We start from the raw sequence: 15,793 nt of genomic DNA, 5'->3' as shown, positions 1-15,793 counted from the left end.
TTTGTAGGATACACATATAACTCAGCTTGATAGCTTCGGGTCCGGTGAAGGATGGAGCATCCGAGGGACCGTGGATAAGGCAGCAAGGACAAGGGCCGAGGGAAATAACTTCGAGACATACGCGAAGGATGGCATTGGGAATGAGCCGCGATCTTGGATGCATCCGAGGGACAAGAGCCAAAGAAAGTAGGTTTGAAGGCAAGAGGTCAAGGCTGCAAAGAAGAGTCAAGTGAGTCGTGAGGGTACGAGTGTATGAGAGATTGCACTCGGAGAAAAATCTCGGGGGGGGGGGGGGGGGGGGGGGGACTGTAGCAATCAACGGTACTGTAACAGTTACTATAGCAGTCGACAGGTGCACTGTAGCAATCGACTGGTAGAGAGTCGTTGGGCTGGCACCAGTCGACTGGTGCAAGGACCAGTCGACTGGTAACGATAAAACAGCAGGAGTATTTTCTTCCAAGCTCTATAAGAAGGAGCTTGGGATGGTCGGCCAAGATGACGAGATTAGACTTGGTTAAAGCCTAATTAGTAGTCACTAAGTGCTCAAGGTTGCCCTTGTGTCCAAGTGTCTTTGGTGAGTGTTGTGGTGAGGTTTCTCCACCCACAAGGATGTTTGAGCTAGCCGGAGTTTCCGAAGACTAATCTACCAACGGATTGAGGGATCATCCACCGTACGGACAGCCGTGGAGTAGGAGCAAGTTATCTCTGAACCATGTTACATCGACGTGTATTGGTTTGCATTTCTTTCTTGTTTATGTTTGTATTTGTATTTGTATTTGTATTTCCACTTGCGCACTAACGAATATGTAGGAAGTAATCGATTTGGAGGCGTCGTCTATCCACCCCCCCCCCCCTTCTAGTCAGCCTCCGATCCCCTACACAAACGACACGAGAGTTTGGGATAGGGTCGAGGGCATGCTCACTTATAACTCGATTGAGTGACACAAGAGTCTAAAATATAGGTGCAAGGGCATGCTTGCTTATGACTCAATCGGGTAGCACAAGAGTCTGGAGGCACGGTGTATGACTCGAAAATGTCTTGGAGCGTGGAGGCATAGGGTATGACCTGAATGCCTTAGAGGTCGAAGGCATGGTGTATGATATGAATGCCTTGAAACATGGGCGCGAGGACATGCTTGCTTCTAACTCGGCTAGTCGGCATGAGAGTCTGGGACATGCACGAGAGCAGACTCGCTTATAACTCAGTCGGGCAGCACGAGAGACTAGAGGCACGATGTATGACCCAAATGCCTTGGAGAGTGGAGACACAATGTATGACCTAAATACCTTGGAGTTTGAAAACATAGTGTATGACCTTAATGTCTTAGAATATGGGCGCAAGGGCATACTAGCTTATAACTCGACCGGCCAGCACTAGAGTCTGGGACTGGCTGAGAGTAAGTTTTCTTATAACTCGGTCAGGCTATACGAGAGTCTAGAAGCATGGTGTATGACTCGAATGCCTTGAAGAGTGAAGGCACAGTGTATGACCTGAATGCCTTGAAGCTTGGAGGCATAATGTATGACTTGAATGCATTGGAATATGAGCACGAGGGCATGCTTACTTATAACTTGGTTGGTCGACACAAGAGTCTGGGACAGGCATGAGTGCAGGCTCTCTTCTAACTCTGTCGGGCAACACGAGAGGCTAGAGGTGTAATGTATGACTCGAATGCCTTGGCGAGTGGAAGCACAGTGTATGACCTAAATATCTTGGCTTTTGGATTCTTCGCTTTGCTAAAAATAGGGATATAATTTTAATTTTAAAATATAAAATTTAAATTTTAGACTTATCTGTCGAGCTATTCTGAGTCGATAATTTCAAACTGATAAATAGGGATGAGTGAGCCACTTGGTATGGTTGAGTTGTCGATCAGGGCTACCGAGTGGACAGTAGCTTGAAATTTATCTTTGCCGGTTGGATGTTGTTCATTTTGATTTTTGTCGATCTACTTTTACTCGGAGATGTCGATCGGATGTTTAGTCTAAGTGTTAGCTAAGCTCTTCCCACCATGTTCTTGAAGGAGATCCTCGAGAAGGGAGCGAGGATGATCCTTAATTTACCTCTTCTGACTCCGCCATTTGACGGTGTCTCTTGGCATACTAATGGTATTCATTGGTAGTATGATGATGGAATTGATGATGGTAATCACAAAAACTTCAGTGCTTTTTAGGAAGCAACTGACCTGGTAAGATAGTCAATTCTAGGGCATCTTCCACCTTCTATACTGCTCTCTCCTCCCTTCCCAGCTCGAGTGCGTGGCTCAGATGTCAACCTGCACCTTGCGAGGATGGAGGGAGAACCTTGTGCTCTGTCTGAGTGATGATAAGGGTTGATGTATTGCTTTCTTTTCTGATAGATCTAGCTTCCTCTACATCGATGTATTTGGTCACTCTTTCAAGTAGGTGTTCGAAGTCCCTGGGTAGCTTCTTGATCAGGGATCGAAAGAAATCTCCATAAGTGAACCCTTGGGAGAAGACACTCACTAAAATTTTCAGGGTGACCGAGGCGATATTCATGGCCACTTTATTGAATCTTTTAATGTATGCCCTCAGTGCCACCTTAAGCGCCTGTTTGAGGAAAAAGAGGCTCAACTTAGTCTTGTGATAACGGCGACTACAGGCGAAGTGGTGGAGGAATGCCTTGCGGAAGTTCTTAAAACAACAAATGGACTCGGTCGAGAGTTAATTAAACCATCTCTGTGCCGAGCCAAAGAAGGTGGTAAGGAACACTCGACCTTAATTCCATCAGTGTATTGATGGAGGATGGATGCATTCTCGAATTTGAGTAGATGGTCCTTTGGGTCAGTCGCTCCTCCATACTCTCCGATCGCTAATGGTTAGAAATGACTTGGCAGCTTATCTCCTAAAACCTCTTAGGAGAATGTCATACTTATTCACTCGGGGGAGCTGCTAGCCATTGGAGCTTTCCCCCTTTGGATAACCCAAGCGAGTGCATTCTTATAAGATGATCCTTAGGGCCTCTCCGCTCAACTCACACCCTCAAAAGGGATACGAAACACGACCCGGTGATATGCTATCGGAGACGGGGGTATGTGAGGAAGATTGATCAGCCATGCAGGTGCTTGCATGAAGTAGTCGTTTGTGGAGGAGAACCCGATCGAAACCTAGTTGGGTCTTCCACTTGGGTCCCTCGTTCGGTATGAGGGCTTATCATCAATGTAGTTGAGTCATTTGGTAAAAGATCCCCAGATGCTGCTTGTTACTGTTGTTGCACTAACTTCTGTGCCCGAGAAATTATTAACAACTCCAGATCTTCTTGTGACATGATAACTGCGGTGAATCATCTAGTCTCATCCATCTCCGCATTTTATATGCAGGCGAAGTTCCCACAAACGGTATCAAATTTAATCTTATCTAAAAACGGAGGAGATGGGGTGTTTGTAGGTACCCCGAGATATTTTTGATGTGGTCAATCAAGTTAGAGTTGGGTCCTATGTGTATTTGATGTCTTGTGTCTATGTGTGAAGGAACTTAGAAGCACAAGAGTCGAGTGAAAGACGCAATTAGTAAGAAGGATGGTACGAGAGAGAGTTGACTGGCTCGGTGTGTACGAGGGATGAGGTGTTGCTGAAGAGTACGTTGACAGACGATAAAGAGGCGTGCAACGTTTTTGAACGATGAGAAGTCGAAGCGGAAACTTGCTCGAAGAGAAAGTCGGAAAATGGATTCAGGTGAGCCCTATTTTGGATGCCTGAAATCACCCAAACGAACAGAGAAGAAATCAAACAATCAACAAGAAGTTGACTGTCCAGGCACCCAGACCGCCTTGGGCAGCCCAGGGCACCTCCTTAACGGACTTATCGAAGGCGGTCCGGGCGCCTAGAGCTATTCCAGGCACCCGAACCAGATAAGTTTTATCAACACCAGCCATTGTGAGTCGTTGCGACATGGATAAAGTTTTATCCACACCTAGGAGCCCGGAGCCCTTCCAGGCGCCGGGAGCTGCCACATCAGCAAATGGTCAGATTTGACCAGCATGCTATAAATAGAGCTCTGGTCCTAGTAGTTCAGAACAACACTTTCTATACTTCGAACTACATCTCTATTTTCAAGTTCTGTGCTTCCAATGCTTGTAAGAGGCTTTTTCACCTACGACAAAAGGAGAATTTGATTAGTGTTTTTAACGCCTTGGATTAACAACCTCCCTGTTGTAACCAAGTAAAAAATCGGTAGTCTCTTTAATTTATGCATTTTAGTTTATTCTAATAAAGTGGTTGTCTTAAACAAGTGTAAGTTTCGAGAAAGGTCTGTTTACTTTTTCAAGGCAATTCACCCCCTCTTGTCGCCAAGGACCTAAAGTGGTATCAGAGCAAGGTTCGCTTCAGAAGAATTAACCATCATCTGAAGCAAAAGAAATGGCTGGATCCAGCATCTACCCATCGAAATTTGAGGGAGACTTCGCAATGTGGAAAAAGCGCATGGAGGTATTCTTCAAGACTGATTTTGAAATCTTATTAATTATAAAATACGATTTTGTAACACCTACGGATCAACACGGAGCCGAGAAAGAAGAGTACACATTGGCGAAGAAGGAACAAGCTAACTTCATGGTGAATGGAAAAGCAGAGTTCCATCTGCTTAGTGTTCTTCCACCCTAGGAGGTCAACTGGATCGGAAGTTACGACTCTACCAAAAATCTCTGGAAAAGATTCCTAGAGCTTCACGAAGATACTTCAGAAGCTAAACTAGCAAAGCAGGACATCCTCTGAAGTCAACTGACGAACCTCTGGATAAACAAGGAAAAAAGGTAGCCCAACTCCATGTAAGGATCAAAAATCTGATCACCCAGCTCAACAACCTTAGAGAAAAGATAACAAATCATGACTCTTTAAGGTACACACTTAATATTTTTCTAAGAACTCAAGAGTAGTCAGCCTTAGTAGATGCTTACTACATCTCTAAGGACCTCGAGACAAGTACTCTAGAAAATTTAATTTGAACTTCATGAGTCTCGTTGTGTAGATAATCAACAAATAGAAAAATCTAATAATATTGTCCTAAAAACCAAGAAGGGCAAATCAGATGCTGACACTTCCCTCGACGATGACAAATCAACATATATGCTATGGAAATTTAAGAGATTCTTTAGATTTGATAAATTTATTCATGTGCAGGCAAAGGAAAGAAGAACAAGGAAGATAAGATGTTACAACTGTGGGTGTAGTAGAGGCCGGCAAGAGGGGGGTGAATTGCTTCTGAAAAATTAAAACTACCCTCCTCGGATCTTTCAACTCAAAAATAACGCAACTATAATAAAATTAAGAGCAGAAATAAAAGGAGACAGAAATTTAACCTGGTTACAACCAAGAGGGTTATTAATCCAGGGTAGTAAGAAAAGTGCAGTAGAAGATCTCCTTTGCTGAAGGCGGAGAAACCTTTTACACACTTAAAACACTCACTAGTTGCTAGAAAAGACTACAGAATTGATTGCTTGAGTTGTTGTTTCTTTCCTACCTCCAGGAGCCTTTATATAGCTCCTAGAAAGTCTATCCCGAGGGTCCAAGGCGCCTCCAATGAGAGAGGGGATAAAACTTTATCCAAACAGCTCAACATTCATTTCTGCCAGGTCCGAGGCGCCTTCAACAGGGTTGAAGGCGCCCTCAAGCTGGAGGCGCCTCCAAGCTGGCTGGCAGCACTTTCTAGCTTGAATGCTTCTTCGCTTCGTCTTCCAAAGTCTCGTTCTTTTGGGTGATTCCGGCCAACCGAAATAGGGCTCACCCGAACCCAATTTCTGGCCTTCTCCTCGAGCAGGCTTCCGTTCGGCTTCTCGTCCCTCGAACGCTGCGCACGTTCTTCTCGTCCACCAGAGTACTCCGGTGGACGAGAAGAACGTGCGCAGCGTTCGAAACACCCACGGGGACCAACAATCTCCCCCTTTTTGATGTGCATCAACCCAAGTTCAAGTTAGGGTTAAAATAGACAGAAAAATAATTTTTAAAAGAAAATTACTAAACTAACATGTTAAGCATCAGTTTGCAATAAATAAAATTGTAACTACTAAATTAAGAATTAACCAGAATTTTTTAAAAATATTTTTAATTTTAAAAAAATTCTCTCCCCTAAACTATTCTCTCCTCCTAAACTTGTACTTCTCTCTCCCCCTTTGATCACAACAAAAATGGGGTAACAGAAAAAAATGTCTAAGTAAACTGAATTTATAGAATTTTCAAAAATAGAAATTAAAAAATTCTAAGTAAAATGAATTTTTTTTGGGAAAGAAAAAAAATTCTAAGTAAAATTTCTAAGTGACAAAAGAATTCTTAAAATGATTTGTCTAAATTTTTCAAAATAATTTCTAAGTAAAAAAATGAATTTAAAAAATTCTAAGTAAAACTTTTAAGAGACATTTTTCTAGATAATTAAAAAAATGAATTTCTAAGGAAATGTTTAAAAACTTTTCAAATCATTATTTAATTCTAATTTTAATGCTTTTATCAAAAAGTTAACTAAACATTTTTATTTCGATATTTCGGCTTCCAGGTCGTGGCGAGGCATTAGGCCTTCTTGGTTATTAGAGCAACAACCACTTCCTTAGACAAAGCTTCTATAAAGAAACTCAAAGTTTAGTTTTCTCACTGTAAGCTTTTAATTAAATAAATTAATTTAGCACAGATTTCGGAACCCAATAGAGGTTCCTTCCTACAGGGTTATTCAAAAATTTAGGGGGTACATAGTTCTTGGGCACTCTTCTAAGTTGACCCTGATGATTTCTAATGTACCAATTCAATTTTCCATAAATTCTAACTTTTGATTTTGGAAATCTTTTTAAGCATGCATCAGTTTTTAAATTCTTAATTTCTAATTTTAGATTATCATTTTCTGATTTTAGATTATTGTACATCTCAAGTGGACATGCTTTTGCTAATTTCAATTTCAATTCTGCATTTTCTTTTTCTAATTTGAATAGGTCTTTAGAAAGAGACTTAATAAATCGAAAAGACTGAATCGGGGTTAGATTGCGTACCTGACTTACCTGACTCGGTGACGCTCCCCCTTCATCGTCGCTTTCTGCTGATGATGTTCCTCCCCCTTATCTATGCTCCTCTCTGAGCTTGACTCTTCTTCTATCTGATGGTTAGCCATTAGTGCTAATCCTGAGAAGGCTTCGATGTCTGATTCGGAAGACGACGAATCTGACCAAGTGGCCTTCGGGTTCTTGTGCTTGGAGGATTCTGGCTTCTTGTACTTGACCTTTTCTTTCAGCTTGCTCTTTAATTTCGGGCAATCATCCTTGATGTGCCCTTCTTCGTTACAGTTGTAGAAACGAATCATTCTCCTTTTTCGCTAATGCTTCTGCGATCTAAATTTGTTAGATTTAAAAAACTTATTAAATCATCTTATCATTAATGCAGCCTCATTTTCGTCGATCGAGGCTTTGGAGTTAGAACCGTTTTCTCTTGCCTTCAAAGCAATGTTCTGACTTGTCTTTTCTACTCCAATGGGCTCTGCAATTCGAGATTCGTGAAGTTCAAAAGTTGAAAATAGATTTTCTAGAGTACTTACCTCGAAGTCCTTAGAGATGTAGTACGCATCTACTAAGGACACTCATTCTTGAGTTCTCGGGAAGGCGTTGAGCGCATATCGAATCGAGTCCCAGTTCGTTACTTCTTCTCCAAGATTGGTTAGTTGTGTGATCAGCTATCCTTGCTTGGAGTTGCACTACCTTCTCGCCTTGGTTCATCCGGAGGTTCGTCAATTGGGTCCAGAGGATGTCGCGCCTCGCTAGCTTGGCTTCCGAGGTACCTTCGTGAAGCTCCAGAAATTTTTCCCAGAGGTCTTTCGCGGAGGAGTAGCTTCCGATTCGACTTACCTCTTGTGGTGGCAACACGCTCAACAGGTGGAATTCTGCTTTTCCGTTGGCAACAAACTTGGCCTGCTCCTTCTTGCTCCACTGATGCTCTTCTTTGTCTTTTGGAACTTCAAAACCATATTTCATAGTTAGTAAAATATCGAAGTCGGTTTTAAAGAATACCTCCATCCGACGTTTCCACGTCGCGAAGTCTCCATTGAACTTCGGGGGATGAATATTCGCTCCGGTCATCGTCTTGATCGTTCGTGCTTCAGTCGGCGGTTAGACCTTCTGAGGCGGTCTGGCTCTGATACCAATTGTGGGTGCAGCGAAGGCCGGCTAGAGGGGGGTGAATTGCTTTTGAAAAATTAAAACTACCCTTCTCGGATCTTTCAACTCAAAAATAACGCAACTATAATAAAATTAAGAGCAGAAATAAAAGGAGACAGAAATTTAACCTAGTTACAACCAAAAGGGTTGTTAATCCAGGGCAGTAAGAAAATCGCAGTAGAAGATCTTCTTTACCGAAGGCGGAGAAGCCTTTTACACACTTAAAACGCTCACTAGTTGTTAGAAAAAACTACAGAATTGATTACTTGAGTTGTTGTTTCTTTCCTAGCTCCAGGGGCCTTTATATAGCTCCTGAAAAGTCTATCCCAAGGGTCCAAGGCGCCTCCAACAAGGTCCAAGGCACTTCCAATGAGAGAGGGGATAAAACTTTATCCAAACAGCTCAACGTTCATTTCTACCGGGTCTGAGGCGCCTTCAACAGGGTTGAAGGCGCCCTCAAGCTGGAGGCGCCTCCAAGCTGGCTGGCAGTACTTTCCAGCTTGAATGCTTCTTCGCTTCATCTTCCGAAGTCTCGTTCTTTTGGGTGATTCCGGCCAACCGAAATAGGGCTCACCCGAACCCAATTTCCGGCATTCTTCTCGAGCAGGCTTCCGTACAGCTTCTCGTCCCTCGAACGCCGCGCACATTCTTCTCGTCCACCGGAGTACTCTTCCACAGCTCTCTCGTCCTTCGGACGCACCGAGCCCGTCGGCTCCCTTCCCGTGTCGTCCTTCTCGCTAGCTGCGTCTTCCGCTCGACTTCCTGCGCTCCTACACACTCAGACACAGAGATCAAACACAAAGTAGGACCTAACCAACTTGGTTGATCACATCAAAACACCCACAGGGACCAACAATAACTGTAATGAAAGGGGCACATCAAAGAGGACTGCCCAAAGTTAAAGAAGAATGACAACAAGAAAGGTCCAAGCTCAACAAAGCACAAAACCCTAAAGACGACTTAGGACGAGTCATCATCAGAATCAAATCTGGAGGAGTACGTTGGACTTGCACTGATTACAAGTCACCAGGAGAGCATAGACGAAGGGACAGACTCCTCTGAAAAAACTGTGCCGAGAAGGAAGAAACAAACTTCAGAATGAATCTGATAAGTGATATATGTATACTACCTCCTGACTAATTATATTCATGTAATAAATCCATTAGTAGATCCTTATATAAACTTAAATCTAAAAATAATAATTTTAAGAAGAAAATTTTAGAATTGAAAATAATTTTAGCAAATACATGTCCTTTAGAAATGTATGATAAATTAAAGGATGAAAATAAAAAATTGAATGACCAAATTAAAAAATCAAAAATTTTTGCATGTGCTAATCAAAATACATGGAAAAATTATGAAATCCTAAATTGGTATCTTAAATATCATAAGGGTCAAATTAAAAAAGTATCGTAAAAATATGTTTCAAAGAAATTTCTTGTTAATTCTAAAGGTAAAGATTTATTTTAGATCCCAAAATATTGCTTAGTATAAATAAATATTTTTGTTTAGAAATATTAATTTTACTTGCAAAATTAAGTTCGTATGTATATTATTAACATTATTGCTGAAATTGTTTTTCCTCTATTGCTTGAATGAAAAATCTATCAGTATTAATTTTTTAGAATTTTTTCTTTGATTAAAATTTTTTAATGAATTTTTAATTGAAAAATCATAATCTAAAATTTAAAATTCTATGGATATGTATTTAAAAAAAAAATCAATTTTTTGAAAAATTATCGTTATATTTTAAATAAAGAGAAAAATCAACCTAATTTTTAAGTTAATAAAACTATTTTTTAAACATTTATTTTTTAAAATAATTATGACTAGTTAAAGTATTTTTTTACAATATCTTTACTCTAAATACTTATCCAAATTTGTTATACTGATAGAATCATTGAATTTCTATTTGAAACTATGTTCTTATAAATTTTTGATAAATAATGAATTTTTTATGAATTATTTCATGAAAATATTATTTTTAAAATTAAAAAAGTCTTGAAAATTTATTTTTAAAATTTAATTTTTTGCTAGTTGTGCATTATGTTGTAAATATTTAAAAAAATTTAGGAGATTTATTTGAATAAAAATAAATTTTTAAAATTTAACTTGTAAAAGCTATATTTCTGTGCAAACTAATTTGTTTGTATTAAAATATTTCTAAAATTTTCATTATTTTGTTTCTTTTGCATATTCATATACTTTAAAAAAATCAAATTTTTTTTTTTGAAATGTTAAACTTATGTTTAAATTAAATTTAGAAAAATCATGGAAACTCATATTTTTAGAAAAATATTTTGTAATTTTTTTTTACTTTGAATTCTGTTGCCTTAACCCTTAGAAAAAAATTTTAAATTTTTTAACTTTGTTTTTCTCCGACTTTATTTTTGATGTGATCAAATGGAGAGAATGAGAGATGAGAGCTTAAGTTCAGGAGGGGAGGTTATGTTTGTAATTTTGTAGTTTACAAAATTTAAGTTTTGATTGTAATTTTATTAAAACTATGTCTTTTACCCTAACTCTAACTTGGGTTGATGTACATAAAAAAGGAGGGGATTGTAGATACCTGAAGTAATTTTAATGTGGTCAACCGAGTTAGAGTTGGGTCCTGTGTGTATTTGATGTCTTGTGTCTAAGTGTGCAGGAACTTAGGAGCACAAGAAGTCGAGCGAAAGATGTAGCTAGCGAGAAGGATGACACAAAAGAGAGTCGATGGGCTTAGTGCGTCCGAGGGACGAGATGCTACGGAAAAGTACTCTGGCGAAAGAGAAAGAGGTGCACAACATTTCTGAGGGATGAGAAGCCGGAGCAGAAACTTACTCGAGGAGAAAGCGGGAAATGAGTTCGGGGGAGTCCTATTCCAGATGGTCGAAATCACTCAAACGAACAGAGGATAAACTGAAAAGTCAACAAGAAGTTGACTATCTGGGCGCTTGGACTGGTCCAAACGCCCAGAATGGTCCGAGTGCCTGGACAGTTGGTGCAGGTTGTACTGATAATCAGGTTTTGATGTATGACAAATAAGTTAAAGTTAAATGTGTTGTTTGTCCAACATTTCTACCAAGTGTGTAGGAATTGACTGGTCTGAAGGACTTGACACAAGGCTGAAATCCAGCTAGGTCCGTAAGACCCGATAGCTGGTACGAAGTCCAGATAGGTTCACCGAACTCGATATCTGGCGGGAAGTCCAATTAGGTCCGCGAGACCTGACAACTGCTCGAAGTCCAGTTGAGTTTGCAGGACCTGATAACTGGAAGGAAAACCTGGTGGCTCAAAGACAAAGTCAAGTGACTGTAGCTGGTAAGTGGAGGTAAGCAACTGGAGGAGGGATCTAGTGAGGACGCATTCCTGGTTGAGGAAACTGAAGGCGCCGGTCCAACTTAGGTTTACTTGGGAAATCTAACCTGAGACCTTGATGTTGGAATGTATACTAAAAGCCTAACTTTTTGTATAAACATTTATTTAAAAATAAAAATCACATTAGTCAAATGTCTACATTTATGTTAAGTGTAGTTGTTCAATTAATTTATATTGTAGATAACATGGTGTGTGGTGTCACACACAGAAGATCATGTTATCAGTTCCTTATAAATTATAAACAGTTGCTTACTACTAAGATGGAAGGAACAAACCATTGGAATAGTCATAGTATAATTTGGTATTAGTTTATCTTAACTATAAAATTACACTAATACACTCTGAGTGTATTGAGCAGGATCATTTAAGGTAAGTTCTTTTTATACTGACTGCATAAAAGAACAAGACCTTTGTTATTATGGAAGTGTGTGCTCTTAATCATGATATAATAACAAGCACATATACTCAATATTCATTTCTTTAATTTATCAAAGGGTGCAATTTAGTTTGATAAATCAATAGGCTCGATAAGTTGGGAATGATATTATTTATATGGTGTGTTGTTGATTTTAGAATGAAACTGTGTCCTAGTAATCTAGGTTGATAATGTCCCCAAGAGGAGCTAATAAAGATTGTCATGTAAACCCTGTAGGTGGACTTAGTCTAGCATGACAATGAAGATGAGTGGTACTACTCTTGAAGCTAGATATTAATTGAGTTGTTAGTAACTCATTTAATTAGTGGTCATTCTATATCTTAAATACAGGGAGATTAACACACTCATGATAAGAAGGAGCCCTTATAGTAATATGGGATTGGTGCGGTAATTCAATAATAACTCTTTAATAAAATGAGATATTATTGATGAACTCGAGTTGGGTGTTCGGGGTGAACACGGGAAGCTCAAGTTCATTGGGAGACCAAAATCAATTCCTCCTCTCGGTCTCTGTCGTATCCTCTTATTTATAAAGTCTTATATCCACCTATACCCACATTCTTACCCATCCATAGGTGACCGGCCAAGCCAAGCTTGGAGCCCAAGCAAGGACCGGCCAAGACATGGCTTGGATGGGTTGAAGTGTGGCAGGCCTAGCTTGAATCCAAGCTTAGGTAACCGACCACAATAAAACTAAAAGGATTTTATTTTTTTAAATCTTTCCTTATGTGGAAGCCATGGTTTTAAAAGAGAGTTCAAAATTTAAATCTTTCCTTTTATAGCTTTCTACAAAAGATTAAGAGAAAGGTTTGATATCTTTCCTTATTTGTAGTTAAAAGGAAGATTTTAATTTTTGATAAAACTTTCCTTTTTTATAACCATCCTCATGATTTTAAAAGAGAGTTTTAAAATTAAATTTTACCTTTTATAATTTCTACAAAGGATTAAGAGAAAGGTTTGATATCTTTCCTTATTTGTAGATTGAAGGGAAGATTTTAATTTTGGAGAAAACTTTCCTTATTGAAATCATCCACATATTTTAATAGAGAGATTTTAATTTATAAAAGTTTCCTTTTATAGCCAACCATGAAAGGAATTTTTTAAAGAGAAATTTTTATTTTAAAAATTTTCAGAAATAAATTAGGAAGTTTTAATTTTGTGTTTAAAACTTTCCTTGTTTGGAGGATTTGAGGTGGTCGGTCAATAGAAACAAGGAAAGGAAATTTTAATTAAATTTTCCTTTCATTGGCAAGGAAAATAAGGAATTTTTATTAAAACTTTCCTTATTTGCCAGGACCAAGGAATATAAAAGAGAGGGTAGAGCTGTCTCACCTCACAACAATATATGATCTAGGATTCCTCTCTTCTCTTCCTTGTGGTGGTCGGCCTTCATCTTCTTCCTCTCCTCCTTTTCTTCTTCTTTGGTGGTCGGCGACATCAAATCTCAAGGAGCTTGTTGGTGGCCGGACTTTGCTTGGAGAAGAAGTAGAGAAAGGAAGCTTTGTTTCTTAGAATCCCTTGGAGCTTGGTTGGTGGTCGAAAGTTCTTCATCTCTTGAAGATTGGTGGTGGCCGAAACTTTCTTAGAGAAGAAGGAAGCTTGGGTGGATTCTCGTCTCGGTAAATTGTCGCCCACACGACGTCCGAGATAAGAAGAGAAATATGATAGAAAATCGTGAGGTCTATAAGTTACAAAAGGTATAACTAGTTATTAGTTTTCTCATCATAACTAGTTCATCTTTTTGTTTAGATCTTGAAATACCAAACACAAGAGGCTAGTGATTCTAGGTTTTCGAATTTATGATTCGAGTTTGTGTTTCTTTTATTTTTTCGATCTTGTGATTCGATTGTTCTTAATGGTTAAACTTAGGGTTACTATAAGGAGATTAAATATTGAATTTCGTTGAAAGACTTTGTCTAGGAAGTGGTGGATGCTCCCATAACCAAGAAGGCCTAGTACCTCGCCATGTTTAACTTGGAAGTCGATCTCTGAAATTAATATTTAATCAAATTTGTAACATAGGTGGATTTGGATTAATAATGCTAAGCATCGTTTGCGATCCAAGTCTATACCTCTAAGAACAGATAAGTTGAATTTGGAATCAATAATGTTAAGTTCTGTTTGCGATTTCAAATTTAATTTCTAAATAACACAATAGGTTGTAAGGAATGGTTCAGGACTTGTACAAAATTTTTGTACAGGGGAACCAGTAAGATATTCCGAGTAGCAACCAACACTTGATTAGATCCTGGTCTCGAGAATACAATATCTAATTACTACCACTATCACATTTTTAATGTGCTAACTCTGTTTTACAAGATAATTTTTATACCTGGACTAATCCTTTTTTGCAGGGAAGTGAAGGCTGAAAAAGAGGGTCCGGGCCCAGACCAGCTTAGCTCGCGGGTGCCTGGCTAGGCACCCGAGCAGTCCGGGCGCCCGGAGTTGGTTCAGGAACCCGGACCACAAAAGTTACCCACAAGCTGAGTTGGAGCGCGATACTGGCCAAACACACGTTTGTAGGACCGTTGGGCCGGCTAGAAGGGGGTTGAATAGCCCTAAAAAAATAAACAAAGACCCTTCTCGAACTTTCAACAGAACACTTGCAGAATAATAAAGTAAACAGAAAACAGAAAAAGAAAGGCTCACAAAGAGTTGACTTGGTTACAACCGGGAAGGTTGTTAATCCAAGGAAGACGTCGTACTATTATCTCCTTCTGGCAGAGAAGCCTTTTTACAGCAGTGAAGCGCACAACTAGAGAAGCTAAACTAGAGAGAGCGTACAAGTGTTGTTACAATGAGTTGTTCTGAATTGATAAAAAGCTTCTGGACCAAGGCTATATTTATAGCCTTGGTCGGGGCGCCTGGAAGGGTTCCGGGCGCCCTGGGGGATAAAACGTTATCCCCCAACGTTCAGATCGCGTAAATCGCGATCCTAGTCAAAATCAAGGTCCGGGCGCCCGGAAGGGTTCCGGGCACCCCGGAGGGCTCCTGGCGCCCCGGAGCCCAAAGTCAATAGATGTTGACTTTTTCGTCCGGGACCTCTTCTCTGGTTCAGTCCCGCCTCGGTCCGGTTTTTCTCCTCCGGATCCGCTCGCTTGGGTGATTTCTGCCATCCGGAAAAGGGCTCATCCGAACCCAACTTCCGGTCTTCTCGAGCGGGCTTCCCTCCGACTTCTCGTCCCTCGGAATCGCCACGTGTTTCCTTCTCGTCCGCCGGCGTACTCATCTGCTGTCTTCGTCCCTCGGACGCACTGCGTGCCATCCTTCTCGCTAGCTGCGTCTCTTGCTCCCCGAGCAATCTTCCGCTCCGGCTTTCGTCCCTCGGAACCACCGCACGCTTCCTTCTCGTCCGCCGGTGTACTCTTCCGCAGCACCTCGTCCCTCCGACTGTCGTCCTTCTTGCTAGCTGCGTCTTCCGCTCGACTACATGTGCTCCTAAGCTCCTGCACACTTAGACACAAGGTTAGAAACACACAGGACCTAACTTAACTTGTTGATTATACAAAAATAACCTTGGGGTTCCAACAATCTCCCCCTTTTTGGTGTGATCAACCCAAGTTAAGGTAGGGTTAAAATAGACATTAATTTAAGTAAATTAACTTAATTTGTAATTTAAGTACACAAAGATAGAAAAAAATTAAATCTATCTACCTCCCCCTAGACTTATACTTTCCCTTTTCCCCCTTTGATCACAAAAAAAAGGGGTTACAAGAAAAACAATCTAAGGGTTAAAAATTTAGTAAATTTGAAAGAAATATTTAAAAGAAATTCTAAGTTAAAAATAATTCTAAGTAAAGTTTTGAAAATCTGACTTAAAAAATTTTCTAAGTAATTTGAGCATAAATTTCTAA

Source organism: Zingiber officinale, chromosome 7B (genome assembly GCF_018446385.1).
Source record: "Zingiber officinale cultivar Zhangliang chromosome 7B, Zo_v1.1, whole genome shotgun sequence".
Lineage (NCBI taxonomy): Eukaryota > Viridiplantae > Streptophyta > Magnoliopsida > Zingiberales > Zingiberaceae > Zingiber > Zingiber officinale.
Note: the sequence above shows the minus strand (reverse complement) of the source record.